This window comes from Rhynchophorus ferrugineus, unplaced genomic scaffold (assembly GCF_030347505.1).
Source record: "Rhynchophorus ferrugineus isolate W39M unplaced genomic scaffold, kcgeb_rfMv2 rfM9, whole genome shotgun sequence".
NCBI lineage: Eukaryota > Metazoa > Arthropoda > Insecta > Coleoptera > Curculionidae > Rhynchophorus > Rhynchophorus ferrugineus.
Window position 1 is genome coordinate 21881200 of NW_027472588.1, and position 23106 is coordinate 21904305.

A 23106-nucleotide genomic window follows, 5' to 3' on the forward strand; every position below is an offset into this window, starting at 1 on the left:
TTCGGCATGCTAATTACATTGCCGGTTGCCAAATTGAATTATCTCTTATAGTTTCCGAGATATGGACTATCGATAATTTACACCTTAGGCTCTGCTTCTAACTTGGGCCCAAATTGTAAAATGGTCTTACCTATTGGCGATTTCGTTCCAATTCACATTCCAAGTAATATTCGGCATGCTAATTACATTGCCGGTTGCCAAATTGCATTATCTCTTATAGTTTCCGAGATATGGACTATCGATAATTTACACCTTAGGCTCTGCTTCTAACTTGGGCCCAAATTGTAAAATGGTCTTATCTATTGGCGATTTCGTTACAATTCACATTCCAAGTAATATTCGGCATGCTAATTACATTGCCGGTTGCCAAATTGCATTATCTCTTATAGTTTCCGAGATATGGACTATCGATAATTTACACCTTAGGCTCTGCTTCTAACTTGGGCCCAAATTGTAAAATGGTCTTATCTATTGGCGATTTCGTCCCAATTCACATTCCAAGTGATATTCGGCATGCTAATTACATTGCCGGTTGCGAAATTGCATTATCTCTTATAGTTTCCGAGATATGGACTATCAATAATTTACACCTTAGGCTCTGCTTCTAACTTGGGCCCAAATTGTAAAATGGTCTTATCTATTGGCGATTTTGTTCCAATTCACATTCCAAGTAATATTCGGCATGCTAATTACATTGCCGGTTGCCAAATTGCATTATCTCTTATAGTTTCCGAGATATGGACTATCTATAATTTACACCTTAGGCTCTGCTTCTAACTTGGGCCCAAATTGTAAAATGGTCTTATCTATTGGCGATTTCGTCCCAATTCACATTCCAAGTGATATTCGGCATGCTAATTACATTGCCGGTTGCGAAATTGCATTATCTCTTATAGTTTCCGAGATATAGACTATCAATAATTTACACCTTAGGCTCTGCTTCTAACTTGGGCCCAAATTGTAAAATGGTCTTATCTATTGGCGATTTCGTTCCAATTCACATTCCAAGTAATATTCGGCATGCTAATTACATTGCCGGTTGCCAAATTGCATTATCTCTTATAGTTTCCGAGATATGGACTATCGATAATTTACACCTTAGGCTCTGCTTCTAACTTGGGCCCAAATTGTAAAATGGTCTTATCTATTGGCGATTTCGTTCCAATTCACATTCCAAGTAATATTCGGCATGCTAATTACATTGCCGGTTGCCAAATTGCATTATGTCTTATAGTTTCCGAGATATGGACTATCGATAATTTACACCTTAGGCTCTGCTTCTAACTTGGGCCCAAATTGTAAAATGGTCTTACCTATTGGCGATTTCGTTCCAATTCACACTCCAAGTAATATTCGGCATGCTAATTACATTGCCGGTTGCGAAATTGCATTATCTCTTATAGTTTCCGAGATATGGACTATCGATAATTTACACCTTAGGCTCTGCTTCTAACTTGGGCCCAAATTGTAAAATGGTCTTATCTATTGGCGATTTCGCCCAATTCACATTCCAAATGATATTCGGCATGCTAATTACATTGCCGGTTGCGAAATTGCATTATCTCTTATAGTTTCCGAGATATGGACTATCAATAATTTACACCTTAGGCTCTGCTTCTAACTTGGGCCCAAATTGTAAAATGGTCTTATCTATTGGCGATTTCGTTCCAATTCACATTCCAAGTAATATTCGGCATGCTAATTACATTGCCGGTTGCCAAATTGCATTATCTCTTATAGTTTCCGAGATATGGACTATCGATAATTTACACCTTAGGCTCTGCTTCTAACTTAGGCCCAAATTGTAAAATGGTCTTATCTATTGGCGATTTCGTTCCAATTCACATTCCAAGTAATATTCGGCATGCTAATTACATTGCCGTTTGCCAAATTGCATTATCTCTTATAGTTTCCGAGATATGGACTATCGATACTTTACACCTTAGGCTCTGCTTCTAACTTGGGCCCAAATTGTAAAATGGTCTTATCTATTGGCGATTTCGTTCCAATTCACATTCCAAGTAATATTCGGCATGCTAATTACATTGCCGGTTGCCAAATTGCATTATCTCTTATAGTTTCCGAGATATGGACTATCGATAATTTACACCTTAGGCTCTGCTTCTAACTTGGGCCCAAATTGTAAAATGGTCTTATCTATTAGCGATTTCGTTCCAATTCACATTCCAAGTAATATTCGGCATGCTAATTACATTGCCGGTTGCCAAATTGCATTATCTCTTATAGTTTCCGAGATATGGACTATCGATAATTTACACCTTAGGCTCTGCTTCTAACTTGGGCCCAAATTGTAAAATGGTCTTATCTATTGGCGATTTCGTTCCAATTCACACTCCAAGTAATATTCGGCATGCTAATTACATTGCCGGTTGCGAAATTGCATTATCTCTTATAGTTTCCGAGATATGGACTATCAATAATTTACACCTTAGGCTCTGCTTCTAACTTGGGCCTAAATTGTAAAATGGTCTTATCTATTGGCGATTTCGTTCCAATTCACATTCCAAGTAATATTCGGCATGCTAATTACATTGCCGGTTGCCAAATTGCATTATCTCTTATAGTTTCCGAGATATGGACTATCGATAATTTACACCTTAGGCTCTGCTTCTAACTTGGGCCCAAATTGTAAAATCGTCTTATCTATTGGCGATTTCGTTCCAATTCACATTCCAAGTAATATTCGGCATGCTAATTACATTGCCGGTTGCCAAATTGCATTATCTCTTATAGTTTCCGAGATATGGACTATCGATAATTTACACCTTAGGCTCTGCTTCTAACTTGGGCCCAAATTGTAAAATCGTCTTATCTATTGGCGATTTCGTTCCAATTCACATTCCAAGTAATATTCGGCATGCTAATTACATTGCCGGTTGCCAAATTGCATTATCTCTTATAGTTTCCGAGATATGGACTATCGATAATTTACACCTTAGGCTCTGCTTCTAACTTGGGCCCAAATTGTAAAATGGCCTTATCTATTGGCGATTTCGTTCCAATTCACATTCCAAGTAATATTCGGCATGCTAATTACATTGCCGGTGGCCAAGTTGCATTATCTCTTATAGTTTCCGAGATATGGACTATTGATAATTTACACCTTAGGCTCTGCTTCTAACTTGGGCCCAAATTGTAAAATGGTCTTATCTATTGGCGATTTCGTTCCAATTCACATTCCAAGTAATATTCGGCATGCTAATTACATTGCCGGTTGCCAAATTGCATTATCTCTTATAGTTTCCGAGATATGGACTATCGATAATTTACACCTTAGGCTCTGCTTCTAACTTGGGCCCAAATTGTAAAATGGCCTTATCTATTGGCGATTTCGTTCCAATTCACATTCCAAGTAATATTCGGCATGCTGATTACATTGCCGGTTGCCAAATTGCATTATCTCTTATAGTTTCCGAGATATGGACTATCGATAATTTACACCTTAGGCTCTGCTTCTAACTTGGGCCCAAATTGTAAAATGGTCTTATCTATTGGCGATTTCGTTCCAATTCACATTCCAAGTAATATTCGGCATGCTAATTACATTGCCGGTTGCCAAATTGCATTATCTCTTATAGTTTCCGAGATATGGACTATCGATAATTTACACCTTAGGCTCTGCTTCTAACTTGGGCCCAAATTGTAAAATGGTCTTATCTATTGGCGATTTCGTTCCAATTCACATTCCAAGTAATATTCGGCATGCTAATTAAATTGCCGGTTGCCAAATTGCATTATCTCTTATAGTTTCCGAGATATGGACTATCGATAATTTACACCTTAGGCTCTGCTTCTAACTTGGGCGCAAATTGTAAAATGGCCTTATCTATTGGCGATTTCGTTCCAATTCACATTCCAAGTAATATTCGGCATGCTAATTACATTGCCGGTGGCCAAGTTGCATTATCTCTTATAGTTTCCGAGATATGGACTATCGATAATTTACACCTTAGGCTCTGCTTCTAACTTGGGCCCAAATTGTAAAATGGTCTTATCTATTGGCGATTTCGTTCCAATTCACATTCCAAGTAATATTCGGCATGCTAATTACATTGCCGGTTGCCAAATTGCATTATCTCTTATAGTTTCCGAGATATGGACTATCGATAATTTACACCTTAGGCTCTGCTTCTAACTTGGGCCCAAATTGTAAAATCGTCTTATCTATTGGCGATTTCGTTCCAATTCACATTCCAAGTAATATTCGGCATGCTAATTACATTGCCGGTTGCCAAATTGCATTATCTCTTATAATTTCCGAGATATGGACTATCGATAATTTACACCTTAGGCTCTGCTTCTAACTTGGGCCCAAATTGTAAAATCGTGTTATCTATTGGCGATTTCGTTCCAATTCACATTCCAAGTAATATTCGGCATGCTAATTACATTGCCGGTTGCCAAATTGCATTATCTCTTATAGTTTCCGAGATATGGACTATCGATAATTTACACCTTAGGCTCTGCTTCTAACTTGGGCCCAAATTGTAAAATGGTCTTATCTATTGGCGATTTCGTTCCAATTCACATTCCAAGTAATATTCGGCATGCTAATTACATTGCCGGTGGCCAAGTTGCATTATCTCTTATAGTTTCCGAGATATGGACTATTGATAATTTACACCTTAGGCTCTGCTTCTAACTTGGGCCCAAATTGTAAAATGGTCTTATCTATTGGCGATTTCGTTCCAATTCACATTCCAAGTAATATTCGGCATGCTAATTACATTGCCGGTTGCCAAATTGCATTATCTCTTATAGTTTCCGAGATATGGACTATCGATAATTTACACCTTAGGCTCTGCTTCTAACTTGGGCCCAAATTGTAAAATGGCCTTATCTATTGGCGATTTCGTTCCAATTCACATTCCAAGTAATATTCGGCATGCTGATTACATTGCCGGTTGCCAAATTGCATTATCTCTTATAGTTTCCGAGATATGGACTATCGATAATTTACACCTTAGGCTCTGCTTCTAACTTGGGCCCAAATTGTAAAATGGTCTTATCTATTGGCGATTTCGTTCCAATTCACATTCCAAGTAATATTCGGCATGCTAATTACATTGCCGGTTGCCAAATTGCATTATCTCTTATAGTTTCCGAGATATGGACTATCGATAATTTACACCTTAGGCTCTGCTTCTAACTTGGGCCCAAATTGTAAAATGGTCTTATCTATTGGCGATTTCGTTCCAATTCACATTCCAAGTAATATTCGGCATGCTAATTAAATTGCCGGTTGCCAAATTGCATTATCTCTTATAGTTTCCGAGATATGGACTATCGATAATTTACACCTTAGGCTCTGCTTCTAACTTGGGCGCAAATTGTAAAATGGTCTTATCTATTGGCGATTTCGTTCCAATTCACATTCCAAGTAATATTCGGCATGCTAATTACATTGCCGGTGGCCAAGTTGCATTATCTCTTATAGTTTCCGAGATATGGACTATCGATAATTTACACCTTAGGCTCTGCTTCTAACTTGGGCCCAAATTGTAAAATGGTCTTATCTATTGGCGATTTCGTTCCAATTCACATTCCAAGTAATATTCGGCATGCTAATTACATTGCCGGTGGCCAAGTTGCATTATCTCTTATAGTTTCCGAGATATGGACTATCGATAATTTACACCTTAGGCTCTGCTTCTAACTTGGGCCCAAATTGTAAAATGGCCTTATCTATTGGCGATTTCGTTCCAATTCACATTCCAAGTAATATTCGGCATGCTGATTACATTGCCGGTTGCCAAATTGCATTATCTCTTATAGTTTCCGAGATATGGACTATCGATAATTTACACCTTAGGCTCTGCTTCTAACTTGGGCCCAAATTGTAAAATGGTCTTATCTATTGGCGATTTCGTTCCAATTCACATTCCAAGTAATATTCGGCATGCTAATTACATTGCCGGTTGCCAAATTGCATTATCTCTTATAGTTTCCGAGATATGGACTATCGATAATTTACACCTTAGGCTCTGCTTCTAACTTGGGCCCAAATTGTAAAATGGTCTTATCTATTGGCGATTTCGTTCCAATTCACATTCCAAGTAATATTCGGCATGCTAATTAAATTGCCGGTTGCCAAATTGCATTATCTCTTATAGTTTCCGAGATATGGACTATCGATAATTTACACCTTAGGCTCTGCTTCTAACTTGGGCCCAAATTGTAAAATGGCCTTATCTATTGGCGATTTCGTCCCAATTCACATTTCAAGTAATATTCGGCATGCTAATTACATTGCCGGTTGCGAAATTGCATTATCTCTTATAGTTTCAGAGATATGGACTATCGATAATTTACACCTTAGGCTCTGCTTCTAACTTGGGCCCAAATTGTAAAATGGTCTTATCTATTGGCGATTTCGTTCCAATTCACATTCCAAGTAATATTCGGCATGCTAATTACATTGCCGGTTGCCAAATTGCATTATCTCTTATAGTTTCCGAGATATGGACTATCGATAATTTACACCTTAGGCTCTGCTTCTAACTTGGGCCCAAATTGTAAAATGGTCTTATCTATTGGCGATTTCGTTCCAATTCACATTCCAAGTAATATTCGGCATGCTAATTACATTGCCGGTTGCCAAATTGCATTATCTCTTATAGTTTCCGAGATATGGACTATCGATAATTTACACCTTAGGCTCTGCTTCTAACTTGGGCCCAAATTGTAAAATGGTCTTATCTATTGGCGATTTCGTTCCAATTCACATTCCAAGTAATATTCGGCATGCTAATTAAATTGCCGGTTGCCAAATTGCATTATCTCTTATAGTTTCCGAGATATGGACTATCGATAATTTACACCTTAGGCTCTGCTTCTAACTTGGGCCCAAATTGTAAAATGGCCTTATCTATTGGCGATTTCGTCCCAATTCACATTCCAAGTAATATTCGGCATGCTAATTACATTGCCGGTTGCGAAATTGCATTATCTCTTATAGTTTCAGAGATATGGACTATCGATAATTTACACCTTAGGCTCTGCTTCTAACTTGGGCCCAAATTGTAAAATGGTCTTATCTATTGGCGATTTCGTTCCAATTCACATTCCAAGTAATATTCGGCATGCTAATTACATTGCCGGTTGCCAAATTGCATTATCTCTTATAGTTTCCGAGATATGGACTATCGATAATTTACACCATAGGCTCTGCTTCTAACTTGGGCCCAAATTGTAAAATGGTCTTATCTATTGGCGATTTCGTTCCAATTCACATTCCAAGTAATATTCGGCATGCTAATTACATTGCCGGTTGCCAAATTGCATTATCTCTTATAGTTTCCGAGATATGGACTATCGATAATTTACACCTTAGGCTCTGCTTCTAACTTGCTCCCAAATTGTAAAATGGTCTTATCTATTGGCGATTTCGTTCCAATTCACATTCCAGGTAATATTCGGCATGCTAATTACATTGCCGGTTGCCAAATTGCATTATCTCTTATAGTTTCCGAGATATGGACTATCGATAATTTACACCTTAGGCTCTGCTTCTAACTTGGGCCCAAATTGTAAAATGGTCTTATCTATTGGCGATTTCGTTCCAATTCACATTCCAAGTAATATTCGGCATGCTAATTACATTGCCGGTTGCCAAATTGAATTATCTCTTATAGTTTCCGAGATATGGACTATCGATAATTTACACCTTAGGCTCTGCTTCTAACTTGGGCCCAAATTGTAAAATGGTCTTACCTATTGGCGATTTCGTTCCAATTCACATTCCAAGTAATATTCGGCATGCTAATTACATTGCCGGTTGCCAAATTGCATTATCTCTTATAGTTTCCGAGATATGGACTATCGATAATTTACACCTTAGGCTCTGCTTCTAACTTGGGCCCAAATTGTAAAATGGTCTTATCTATTGGCGATTTCGTTACAATTCACATTCCAAGTAATATTCGGCATGCTAATTACATTGCCGGTTGCCAAATTGCATTATCTCTTATAGTTTCCGAGATATGGACTATCGATAATTTACACCTTAGGCTCTGCTTCTAACTTGGGCCCAAATTGTAAAATGGTCTTATCTATTGGCGATTTCGTCCCAATTCACATTCCAAGTGATATTCGGCATGCTAATTACATTGCCGGTTGCGAAATTGCATTATCTCTTATAGTTTCCGAGATATGGACTATCAATAATTTACACCTTAGGCTCTGCTTCTAACTTGGGCCCAAATTGTAAAATGGTCTTATCTATTGGCGATTTTGTTCCAATTCACATTCCAAGTAATATTCGGCATGCTAATTACATTGCCGGTTGCCAAATTGCATTATCTCTTATAGTTTCCGAGATATGGACTATCTATAATTTACACCTTAGGCTCTGCTTCTAACTTGGGCCCAAATTGTAAAATGGTCTTATCTATTGGCGATTTCGTCCCAATTCACATTCCAAGTGATATTCGGCATGCTAATTACATTGCCGGTTGCGAAATTGCATTATCTCTTATAGTTTCCGAGATATAGACTATCAATAATTTACACCTTAGGCTCTGCTTCTAACTTGGGCCCAAATTGTAAAATGGTCTTATCTATTGGCGATTTCGTTCCAATTCACATTCCAAGTAATATTCGGCATGCTAATTACATTGCCGGTTGCCAAATTGCATTATCTCTTATAGTTTCCGAGATATGGACTATCGATAATTTACACCTTAGGCTCTGCTTCTAACTTGGGCCCAAATTGTAAAATGGTCTTATCTATTGGCGATTTCGTTCCAATTCACATTCCAAGTAATATTCGGCATGCTAATTACATTGCCGGTTGCCAAATTGCATTATCTCTTATAGTTTCCGAGATATGGACTATCGATAATTTACACCTTAGGCTCTGCTTCTAACTTGGGCCCAAATTGTAAAATGGTCTTACCTATTGGCGATTTCGTTCCAATTCACACTCCAAGTAATATTCGGCATGCTAATTACATTGCCGGTTGCGAAATTGCATTATCTCTTATAGTTTCCGAGATATGGACTATCGATAATTTACACCTTAGGCTCTGCTTCTAACTTGGGCCCAAATTGTAAAATGGTCTTATCTATTGGCGATTTCGCCCAATTCACATTCCAAGTGATATTCGGCATGCTAATTACATTGCCGGTTGCGAAATTGCATTATCTCTTATAGTTTCCGAGATATGGACTATCAATAATTTACACCTTAGGCTCTGCTTCTAACTTGGGCCCAAATTGTAAAATGGTCTTATCTATTGGCGATTTCGTTCCAATTCACATTCCAAGTAATATTCGGCATGCTAATTACATTGCCGGTTGCCAAATTGCATTATCTCTTATAGTTTCCGAGATATGGACTATCGATAATTTACACCTTAGGCTCTGCTTCTAACTTAGGCCCAAATTGTAAAATGGTCTTATCTATTGGCGATTTCGTTCCAATTCACATTCCAAGTAATATTCGGCATGCTAATTACATTGCCGTTTGCCAAATTGCATTATCTCTTATAGTTTCCGAGATATGGACTATCGATACTTTACACCTTAGGCTCTGCTTCTAACTTGGGCCCAAATTGTAAAATGGTCTTATCTATTGGCGATTTCGTTCCAATTCACATTCCAAGTAATATTCGGCATGCTAATTACATTGCCGGTTGCCAAATTGCATTATCTCTTATAGTTTCCGAGATATGGACTATCGATAATTTACACCTTAGGCTCTGCTTCTAACTTGGGCCCAAATTGTAAAATGGTCTTATCTATTGGCGATTTCGTTCCAATTCACATTCCAAGTAATATTCGGCATGCTAATTACATTGCCGGTTGCCAAATTGCATTATCTCTTATAGTTTCCGAGATATGGACTATCGATAATTTACACCTTAGGCTCTGCTTCTAACTTGGGCCCAAATTGTAAAATGGTCTTATCTATTGGCGATTTCGTTCCAATTCACACTCCAAGTAATATTCGGCATGCTAATTACATTGCCGGTTGCGAAATTGCATTATCTCTTATAGTTTCCGAGATATGGACTATCAATAATTTACACCTTAGGCTCTGCTTCTAACTTGGGCCTAAATTGTAAAATGGTCTTATCTATTGGCGATTTCGTTCCAATTCACATTCCAAGTAATATTCGGCATGCTAATTACATTGCCGGTTGCCAAATTGCATTATCTCTTATAGTTTCCGAGATATGGACTATCGATAATTTACACCTTAGGCTCTGCTTCTAACTTGGGCCCAAATTGTAAAATCGTCTTATCTATTGGCGATTTCGTTCCAATTCACATTCCAAGTAATATTCGGCATGCTAATTACATTGCCGGTTGCCAAATTGCATTATCTCTTATAGTTTCCGAGATATGGACTATCGATAATTTACACCTTAGGCTCTGCTTCTAACTTGGGCCCAAATTGTAAAATGGCCTTATCTATTGGCGATTTCGTTCCAATTCACATTCCAAGTAATATTCGGCATGCTAATTACATTGCCGGTTGCCAAATTGCATTATCTCTTATAGTTTCCGAGATATGGACTATCGATAATTTACACCTTAGGCTCTGCTTCTAACTTGGGCCCAAATTGTAAAATCGTCTTATCTATTGGCGATTTCGTTCCAATTCACATTCCAAGTAATATTCGGCATGCTAATTACATTGCCGGTTGCCAAATTGCATTATCTCTTATAGTTTCCGAGATATGGACTATCGATAATTTACACCTTAGGCTCTGCTTCTAACTTGGGCCCAAATTGTAAAATGGCCTTATCTATTGGCGATTTCGTTCCAATTCACATTCCAAGTAATATTCGGCATTCTAATTACATTGCCGGTGGCCAAGTTGCATTATCTCTTATAGTTTCCGAGATATGGACTATCGATAATTTACACCTTAGGCTCTGCTTCTAACTTGGGCCCAAATTTTAAAATGGCCTTATCTATTGGCGATTTCGTCCCAATTCACATTCCAAGTAATATTCGGCATGCTGATTACATTGCCGGTTGCCAAATTGCATTATCTCTTATAGTTTCCGAGATATGGACTATCGATAATTTACACCTTAGGGTCTGCTTCTAACTTGGGCCCAAATTGTAAAATGGTCTTATCTATTGGCGATTTCGTTCCAATTCACATTCCAAGTAATATTCGGCATGCTAATTACATTGCCGGTTGCCAAATTGCATTATCTCTTATAGTTTCCGAGATATGGACTATCGATAATTTACACCTTAGGGTCTGCTTCTAACTTGGGCCCAAATTGTAAAATGGTCTTATCTATTGGCGATTTCGTTCCAATTCACATTCCAAGTAATATTCGGCATGCTAATTACATTGCCGGTGGCCAAGTTGCATTATCTCTTATAGTTTCCGAGATATGGACTATCGATAATTTACACCTTAGGCTCTGCTTCTAACTTGGGCCCAAATTGTAAAATGGTCTTATCTATTGGCGATTTCGTTCCAATTCACATTCCAAGTAATATTCGGCATGCTAATTACATTGCCGGTTGCCAAATTGCATTATCTCTTATAGTTTCCGAGATATGGACTATCGATAATTTACACCTTAGGCTCTGCTTCTAACTTGGGCCCAAATTTTAAAATGGCCTTATCTATTGGCGATTTCGTTCCAATTCACATTCCAAGTAATATTCGGCATGCTGATTACATTGCCGGTTGCCAAATTGCATTATCTCTTATAGTTTCCGAGATATGGACTATCGATAATTTACACCTTAGGCTCTGCTTCTAACTTGGGCCCAAATTGTAAAATCGTCTTATCTATTGGCGATTTCGTTCCAATTCACATTCCAAGTAATATTCGGCATGCTAATTACATTGCCGGTTGCCAAATTGCATTATCTCTTATAGTTTCCGAGATATGGACTATCGATAATTTACACCTTAGGCTCTGCTTCTAACTTGGGCCCAAATTGTAAAATGGTCTTATCTATTGGCGATTTCGTTCCAATTCACATTCCAAGTAATATTCGGCATGCTAATTACATTGCCGGTTGCCAAATTGAATTATCTCTTATAGTTTCCGAGATATGGACTATCGATAATTTACACCTTAGGCTCTGCTTCTAACTTGGGCCCAAATTGTAAAATGGTCTTACCTATTGGCGATTTCGTTCCAATTCACATTCCAAGTGATATTCGGCATGCTAATTACATTGCCGGTGGCCAAGTTGCATTATCTCTTATAGTTTCCGAGATATGGACTATCGATAATTTACACCTTAGGCTCTGCTTCTAACTTGGGCCCAAATTGTAAAATGGTCTTACCTATTGGCGATTTCGATCCAATTCACATTCCAAGTAATATTCGGCATGCTAATTACATTTCCGGTTGCCAAATTGCATTATCTCTTATAGTTTCCGAGATATGGACTATCGATTATTTTTAACCTTAGGCTCTGCTTCTAACTTGGGACCAAACTGTAAAATGGTCTTATCTATTGGCGATTTCGTTCCAATTCACATTTCAAGTGATATTCGGCATGCTAATTACATTGCCGGTGGCCAAGTTGCATTATCTCTTATAGTTTCCGAGATATGGACTATCGATAATTTACACCTTAGGCTCTGCTTCTAACTTGGGCCCAAATTGTAAAATGGTCTTACCTATTGGCGATTTCGATCCAATTCACATTCCAAGTAATATTCGGCATGCTAATTACATTGCCGGTTGCCAAATTGAATTATCTCTTATAGTTTCCGAGATATTGACTATCAATAATTTACACCTTAGGCTCTGCTTCTAACTTGGGCCCAAATTGTAAAATGGTCTTATCTATTGGCGATTTCGTTCCCATTCACATTCCAAGTAATATTCGGCATGCTAATTACATTGTCGGTTGCCAAATTGCATTATCTCTTATAGTTTCCGAGATATGGACTATCGATAATTTACACCTTAGGCTCTGCTTCTAACTTGGGCCCAAATTGTAAAATGGTCTTATCTATTGGCGATTTCGTTCCAATTCACATTCCAAGTAATATTCGGCATGCTAATTACATTGCCGGTTGCCAAATTGCATTATCTCTTATAGTTTCCGAGATATGGACTATCGATAATTTACACCTTAGGCTCTGCTTCTAACTTGGGCCCAAATTGTAAAATGGTCTTATCTATTGGCGATTTCGTTCCAATTCACATTCCAAGTAATATTCGGCATGCTAATTACATTGCCGGTTGCCAAATTGCATTATCTCTTATAGTTTCCGAGATATGGACTATCGATAATTTACACCTTAGGCTCTGCTTCTAACTTGGGCCCAAATTGTAAAATGGTCTTATCTATTGGCGATTTCGTTCCAATTCACACTCCAAGTAATATTCGGCATGCTAATTACATTGCCGGTTGCGAAATTGCATTATCTCTTATAGTTTCCGAGATATGGACTATCAATAATTTACACCTTAGGCTCTGCTTCTAACTTGGGCCCAAATTGTAAAATGGTCTTATCTATTGGCGATTTCGTTCCAATTCACATTCCAAGTAATATTCGGCATGCTAATTACATTGCCGGTTGCCAAATTGCATTATCTCTTATAGTTTCCGAGATATGGACTATCGATAATTTACACCTTAGGCTCTGCTTCTAACTTGGGCCCAAATTGTAAAATCGTCTTATCTATTGGCGATTTCGTTCCAATTCACATTCCAAGTAATATTCGGCATGCTAATTACATTGCCGGTTGCCAAATTGCATTATCTCTTATAGTTTCCGAGATATGGACTATCGATAATTTACACCTTAGGCTCTGCTTCTAACTTGGGCCCAAATTGTAAAATCGTGTTATCTATTGGCGATTTCGTTCCAATTCACATTCCAAGTAATATTCGGCATGCTAATTACATTGCCGGTTGCCAAATTGCATTATCTCTTATAGTTTCCGAGATATGGACTATCGATAATTTACACCTTAGGCTCTGCTTCTAACTTGGGCCCAAATTGTAAAATGGTCTTATCTATTGGCGATTTCGTTCCAATTCACATTCCAAGTAATATTCGGCATGCTAATTACATTGCCGGTGGCCAAGTTGCATTATCTCTTATAGTTTCCGAGATATGGACTATTGATAATTTACACCTTAGGCTCTGCTTCTAACTTGGGCCCAAATTGTAAAATGGTCTTATCTATTGGCGATTTCGCTCCAATTCACATTCCAAGTAATATTCGGCATGCTAATTACATTGCCGGTTGCCAAATTGCATTATCTCTTATAGTTTCCGAGATATGGACTATCGATAATTTACACCTTAGGCTCTGCTTCTAACTTGGGCCCAAATTGTAAAATGGCCTTATCTATTGGCGATTTCGTTCCAATTCACATTCCAAGTAATATTCGGCATGCTGATTACATTGCCGGTTGCCAAATTGCATTATCTCTTATAGTTTCCGAGATATGGACTATCGATAATTTACACCTTAGGCTCTGCTTCTAACTTGGGCCCAAATTGTAAAATGGTCTTATCTATTGGCGATTTCGTTCCAATTCACATTCCAAGTAATATTCGGCATGCTAATTACATTGCCGGTTGCCAAATTGCATTATCTCTTATAGTTTCCGAGATATGGACTATCGATAATTTACACCTTAGGCTCTGCTTCTAACTTGGGCCCAAATTGTAAAATGGTCTTATCTATTGGCGATTTCGTTCCAATTCACATTCCAAGTAATATTCGGCATGCTAATTAAATTGCCGGTTGCCAAATTGCATTATCTCTTATAGTTTCCGAGATATGGACTATCGATAATTTACACCTTAGGCTCTGCTTCTAACTTGGGCCCAAATTGTAAAATGGTCTTATCTATTGGCGATTTCGTTCCAATTCACATTCCAAGTAATATTCGGCATGCTAATTACATTGCCGGTGGCCAAGTTGCATTATCTCTTATAGTTTCCGAGATATGGACTATCGATAATTTACACCTTAGGCTCGGCTTCTAACTTGGGCCCAAATTGTAAAATGGTCTTATCTATTGGCGATTTCGTTCCAATTCACATTCCAAGTAATATTCGGCATGCTAATTACATTGCCGGTGGCCAAGTTGCATTATCTCTTATAGTTTCCGAGATATGGACTATCGATAATTTACACCTTAGGCTCTGCTTCTAACTTGGGCCCAAATTGTAAAATGGCCTTATCTATTGGCGATTTCGTTCCAATTCACATTCCAAGTAATATTCGGCATGCTGATTACATTGCCGGTTGCCAAATTGCATTATCTCTTATAGTTTCCGAGATATGGACTATCGATAATTTACACCTTAGGCTCTGCTTCTAACTTGGGCCCAAATTGTAAAATGGTCTTATCTATTGGCGATTTCGTTCCAATTCACATTCCAAGTAATATTCGGCATGCTAATTACATTGCCGGTTGCCAAATTGCATTATCTCTTATAGTTTCCGAGATATGGACTATCGATAATTTACACCTTAGGCTCTGCTTCTAACTTGGGCCCAAATTGTAAAATGGTCTTATCTATTGGCGATTTCGTTCCAATTCACACTCCAAGTAATATTCGGCATGCTAATTACATTGCCGGTTGCGAAATTGCATTATCTCTTATAGTTTCCGAGATATGGACTATCAATAATTTACACCTTAGGCTCTGCTTCTAACTTGGGCCCAAATTGTAAAATGGTCTTATCTATTGGCGATTTCGTTCCAATTCACATTCCAAGTAATATTCGGCATGCTAATTACATTGCCGGTTGCCAAATTGCATTATCTCTTATAGTTTCCGAGATATGGACTATCGATAATTTACACCTTAGGCTCTGCTTCTAACTTGGGCCCAAATTGTAAAATCGTCTTATCTATTGGCGATTTCGTTCCAATTCACATTCCAAGTAATATTCGGCATGCTAATTACATTGCCGGTTGCCAAATTGCATTATCTCTTATAGTTTCCGAGATATGGACTATCGATAATTTACACCTTAGGCTCTGCTTCTAACTTGGGCCCAAATTGTAAAATCGTGTTATCTATTGGCGATTTCGTTCCAATTCACATTCCAAGTAATATTCGGCATGCTAATTACATTGCCGGTTGCCAAATTGCATTATCTCTTATAGTTTCCGAGATATGGACTATCGATAATTTACACCTTAGGCTCTGCTTCTAACTTGGGCCCAAATTGTAAAATGGTCTTATCTATTGGCGATTTCGTTCCAATTCACATTCCAAGTAATATTCGGCATGCTAATTACATTGCCGGTGGCCAAGTTGCATTATCTCTTATAGTTTCCGAGATATGGACTATTGATAATTTACACCTTAGGCTCTGCTTCTAACTTGGGCCCAAATTGTAAAATGGTCTTATCTATTGGCGATTTCGTTCCAATTCACATTCCAAGTAATATTCGGCATGCTAATTACATTGCCGGTTGCCAAATTGCATTATCTCTTATAGTTTCCGAGATATGGACTATCGATAATTTACACCTTAGGCTCTGCTTCTAACTTGGGCCCAAATTGTAAAATGGCCTTATCTATTGGCGATTTCGTTCCAATTCACATTCCAAGTAATATTCGGCATGCTGATTACATTGCCGGTTGCCAAATTGCATTATCTCTTATAGTTTCCGAGATATGGACTATCGATAATTTACACCTTAGGCTCTGCTTCTAACTTGGGCCCAAATTGTAAAATGGTCTTATCTATTGGCGATTTCGTTCCAATTCACATTCCAAGTAATATTCGGCATGCTAATTACATTGCCGGTTGCCAAATTGCATTATCTCTTATAGTTTCCGAGATATGGACTATCGATAATTTACACCTTAGGCTCTGCTTCTAACTTGGGCCCAAATTGTAAAATGGTCTTATCTATTGGCGATTTCGTTCCAATTCACATTCCAAGTAATATTCGGCATGCTAATTAAATTGCCGGTTGCCAAATTGCATTATCTCTTATAGTTTCCGAGATATGGACTATCGATAATTTACACCTTAGGCTCTGCTTCTAACTTGGGCCCAAATTGTAAAATGGTCTTATCTATTGGCGATTTCGTTCCAATTCACATTCCAAGTAATATTCGGCATGCTAATTACATTGCCGGTGGCCAAGTTGCATTATCTCTTATAGTTTCCGAGATATGGACTATCGATAATTTACACCTTAGGCTCTGCTTCTAACTTGGGCCCAAATTGTAAAATGGTCTTATCTATTGGCGATTTCGTTCCAATTCACATTCCAAGTAATATTCGGCATGCTAATTACATTGCCGGTGGCCAAGTTGCATTATCTCTTATAGTTTCCGAGATATGGACTATCGATAATTTACACCTTAGGCTCTGCTTCTAACTTGGGCCCAAATTGTAAAATGGCCTTATCTATTGGCGATTTCGTTCCAATTCACATTCCAAGTAATATTCGGCATGCTGATTACATTGCCGGTTGCCAAATTGCATTATCTCTTATAGTTTCCGAGATATGGACTATCGATAATTTACACCTTAGGCTCTGCTTCTAACTTGGGCCCAAATTGTAAAATGGTCTTATCTATTGGCGATTTCGTTCCAATTCACATTCCAAGTAATATTCGGCATGCTAATTACATTGCCGGTTGCCAAATTGCATTATCTCTTATAGTTTCCGAGATATGGACTATCGATAATTTACACCTTAGGCTCTGCTTCTAACTTGGGCCCAAATTGTAAAATGGTCTTATCTATTGGCGATTTCGTTCCAATTCACATTCCAAGTAATATTCGGCATGCTAATTAAATTGCCGGTTGCCAAATTGCATTATCTCTTATAGTTTCCGAGATATGGACTATCGATAATTTACACCTTAGGCTCTGCTTCTAACTTGGGCCCAAATTGTAAAATGGCCTTATCTATTGGCGATTTCGTCCCAATTCACATTCCAAGTAATATTCGGCATGCTAATTACATTGCCGGTTGCGAAATTGCATTATCTCTTATAGTTTCAGAGATATGGACTATCGATAATTAACACCTTAGGCTCTGCTTCTAACTTGGGCCCAAATTGTAAAATGGTCTTATCTATTGGCGATTTCGTTCCAATTCACATTCCAAGTAATATTCGGCATGCTAATTACATTGCCGGTTGCCAAATTGCATTATCTCTTATAGTTTCCGAGATATGGACTATCGATAATTTACACCATAGGCTCTGCTTCTAACTTGGGCCCAAATTGTAAAATGGTCTTATCTATTGGCGATTTCGTTCCAATTCACATTCCAAGTAATATTCGGCATGCTAATTACATTGCCGGTTGCCAAATTGCATTATCTCTTATAGTTTCCGAGATATGGACTATCGATAATTTACACCTTAGGCTCTGCTTCTAACTTGCTCCCAAATTGTAAAATGGTCTTATCTATTGGCGATTTCGTTCCAATTCACATTCCAGGTAATATTCGGCATGCTAATTACATTGCCGGTTGCCAAATTGCATTATCTCTTATAGTTTCCGAGATATGGACTATCGATAATTTACACCTTAGGCTCTGCTTCTAACTTGGGCCCAAATTGTAAAATGGTCTTATCTATTGGCGATTTCGTTCCAATTCACATTCCAAGTAATATTCGGCATGCTAATTACATTGCCGGTTGCCAAATTGAATTATCTCTTATAGTTTCCGAGATATGGACTATCGATAATTTACACCTTAGGCTCTGCTTCTAACTTGGGCCCAAATTGTAAAATGGTCTTACCTATTGGCGATTTCGTTCCAATTCACATTCCAAGTAATATTCGGCATGCTAATTACATTGCCGGTTGCCAAATTGCATTATCTCTTATAGTTTCCGAGATATGGACTATCGATAATTTACACCTTAGGCTCTGCTTCTAACTTGGGCCCAAATTGTAAAATGGTCTTATCTATTGGCGATTTTGTTCCAATTCACATTCCAAGTAATATTCGGCATGCTAATTACATTGCCGGTTGCCAAATTGCATTATCTCTTATAGTTTCCGAGATATGGACTATCGATAATTTACACCTTAGGCTCTGCTTCTAACTTGGGCCCAAATTGTAAAATGGTCTTATCTATTGGCGATTTCGTCCCAATTCACATTCCAAGTGATATTCGGCATGCTAATTACATTGCCGGTTGCGAAATTGCATTATCTCTTATAGTTTCCGAGATATAGACTATCAATAATTTACACCTTAGGCTCTGCTTCTAACTTGGGCCCAAATTGTAAAATGGTCTTATCTATTGGCGATTTCGTTCCAATTCACATTCCAAGTAATATTCGGCATGCTAATTACATTGCCGGTTGCCAAATTGCATTATCTCTTATAGTTTCCGAGATATGGACTATCGATAATTTACACCTTAGGCTCTGCTTCTAACTTGGGCCCAAATTGTAAAATGGTCTTATCTATTGGCGATTTCGTTCCAATTCACATTCCAAGTAATATTCGGCATGCTAATTACATTGCCGGTTGCCAAATTGCATTATCTCTTATAGTTTCCGAGATATGGACTATCGATAATTTACACCTTAGGCTCTGCTTCTAACTTGGGCCCAAATTGTAAAATGGTCTTACCTATTGGCGATTTCGTTCCAATTCACACTCCAAGTAATATTCGGCATGCTAATTACATTGCCGGTTGCGAAATTGCATTATCTCTTATAGTTTCCGAGATATGGACTATCGATAATTTACACCTTAGGCTCTGCTTCTAACTTGGGCCCAAATTGTAAAATGGTCTTATCTATTGGCGATTTCGCCCAATTCACATTCCAAGTGATATTCGGCATGCTAATTACATTGCCGGTTGCGAAATTGCATTATCTCTTATAGTTTCCGAGATATGGACTATCAATAATTTACACCTTAGGCTCTGCTTCTAACTTGGGCCCAAATTGTAAAATGGTCTTATCTATTGGCGATTTCGTTCCAATTCACATTCCAAGTAATATTCGGCATGCTAATTACATTGCCGGTTGCCAAATTGCATTATCTCTTATAGTTTCCGAGATATGGACTATCGATAATTTACACCTTAGGCTCTGCTTCTAACTTGGGCCCAAATTGTAAAATGGTCTTATCTATTGGCGATTTCGTTCCAATTCACATTCCAAGTAATATTCGGCATGCTAATTACATTGCCGGTTGCCAAATTGCATTATCTCTTATAGTTTCCGAGATATGGACTATCGATAATTTACACCTTAGGCTCTGCTTCTAACTTGGGCCCAAATTGTAAAATGGTCTTATCTATTGGCGATTTCGTTCCAATTCACATTCCAAGTAATATTCGGCATGCTAATTACATTGCCGGTTGCCAAATTGCATTATCTCTTATAGTTTCCGAGATATGGACTATCGATAATTTACACCATAGGCTCTGCTTCTAACTTGGGCCCAAATTGTAAAATGGTCTTATCTATTGGCGATTTCGTTCCAATTCACATTCAAAGTAATATTCGGCATGCTAATTACATTGCCGGTTGCCAAATTGCATTATCTCTTATAGTTTCCGAGATATGGACTATCGATAATTTACACCATAGGCTCTGCTTCTAACTTGGGCCCAAATTGTAAAATGGTCTTATCTATTGGCGATTTCGTTCCAATTCACATTCCAAGTAATATTCGGCATGCTAATTATATTGCCGGTTGCCAAATTGCATTATCTCTTATAGTTTCCGAGATATGGACTATCGATAATTTACACCTTAGGCTCTGCTTCTAACTTGCTCCCAAATTGTAAAATGGTCTTATCTATAGGCGATTTCGTTCCAATTCACATTCCAGGTGATATTCGGCATGCTAATTACATTGCCGGTTGCCAAATTGCATTATCTCTTATAGTTTCCGAGATATGGACTATCGATAATTTACACCTTAGGCTCTGCTTCTAACTTGGGCCCAAATTGTAAAATGGTCTTATCTATTGGCGATTTCGTTCCAATTCACATTCCAAGTAATATTCGGCATGCTAATTACATTGCCGGTTGCCAAATTGAATTATCTCTTATAGTTTCCGAGATATGGACTATCGATAATTTACACCTTAGGCTCTGCTTCTAACTTGGGCCCAAATTGTAAAATGGTCTTACCTATTGGCGATTTCGTTCCAATTCACATTCCAAGTAATATTCGGCATGCTAATTACATTGCCGGTTGCCAAATTGCATTATCTCTTATAGTTTCCGAGATATGGACTATCGATAATTTACACCTTAGGCTCTGCTTCTAACTTGGGCCCAAATTGTAAAATGGTCTTATCTATTGGCGATTTCGTTACAATTCACATTCCAAGTAATATTCGGCATGCTAATTACATTGCCGGTTGCCAAATTGCATTATCTCTTATAGTTTCCGAGATATGGACTATCGATAATTTACACCTTAGGCTCTGCTTCTAACTTGGGCCCAAATTGTAAAATGGTCTTATCTATTGGCGATTTCGTCCCAATTCACATTCCAAGTGATATTCGGCATGCTAATTACATTGCCGGTTGCGAAATTGCATTATCTCTTATAGTTTCCGAGATATGGACTATCAATAATTTACACCTTAGGCTCTGCTTCTAACTTGGGCCCAAATTGTAAAATGGTCTTATCTATTGGCGATTTCGTTCCAATTCACATTCCAAGTAATATTCGGCATGCTAATTACATTGCCGGTTGCCAAATTGCATTATCTCTTATAGTTTCCGAGATATGGACTATCGATAATTTACACCTTAGGCTCTGCTTCTAACTTGGGCCCAAATTGTAAAATGGTCTTATCTATTGGCGATTTCGTCCCAATTCACATTCCAAGTGATATTCGGCATGCTAATTACATTGCCGGTTGCCAAATTGCATTATCTCTTATAGTTTCCGAGATATGGACTATCGATAATTTACACCTTAGGCTCTGCTTCTAACTTGGGCCCAAATTGTAAAATGGTCTTATCTATTGGCGATTTCGTCCCAATTCACATTCCAAGTGATATTCGGCATGCTAATTACATTGCCGGTTGCGAAATTGCATTATCTCTTATAGTTTCCGAGATATGGACTATCAATAATTTACACCTTAGGCTCTGCTTCTAACTTGGGCCCAAATTGTAAAATGGTCTTATCTATTGGCGATTTTGTTCCAATTCACATTCCAAGTAATATTCGGCATGCTAATTACATTGCCGGTTGCCAAATTGCATTATCTCTTATAGTTTCCGAGATATGGACTATCGATAATTTACACCTTAGGCTCTGCTTCTAACTTGGGCCCAAATTGTAAAATGGTCTTATCTATTGGCGATTTCGTTGCAATTCACATTCCAAGTAATATTCGGCATGCTAATTACATTGCCGGTTGCCAAATTGCATTATCTCTTATAGTTTCCGAGATATGGACTATCGATAATTTACACCTTAGGCTCTGCTTCTAACTTGGGCCCAAATTGTAAAATGGTCTTATCTATTGGCGATTTCGTTCCAATTCACATTCCAAGTAATATTCGGCATGCTAATTACATTGCCGGTTGCCAAATTGCATTATCTCTTATAGTTTCCGAGATATGGACTATCGATAATTTACACCTTAGGCTCTGCTTCTAACTTGGGCCCAAATTGTAAAATGGTCTTATCTATTGGCGATTTCGTTCCAATTCACATTCCAAGTAATATTCGGCATGCTAATTATATTGCCGGTTGCCAAATTGCATTATCTCTTATAGTTTCCGAGATATGGACTATCGATAATTTACACCTTAGGCTCTGCTTCTAACTTGGGCCCAAATTGTAAAATGGTCTTACCTATTGGCGATTTCGTTCCAATTCACACTCCAAGTAATATTCGGCATGCTAATTACATTGCCGGTTGCGAAATTGCATTATCTCTTATAGTTTCCGAGATATGGACTATCAATAATTTACACCTTAGGCTCTGCTTCTAACTTGGGCCCAAATTGTAAAATGGTCTTATCTATTGGCGATTTCGTTCCAATTCACATTCCAAGTATTATTTGGCATGCTAATTACATTGCCGGTTGCCAAATTGCATTATCTCTTATAGTTTCCGAGATATGGACTATCGATAATTTACACCTTAGGCTCTGCTTCTAACTTGGGCCCAAATTGTAAAATGG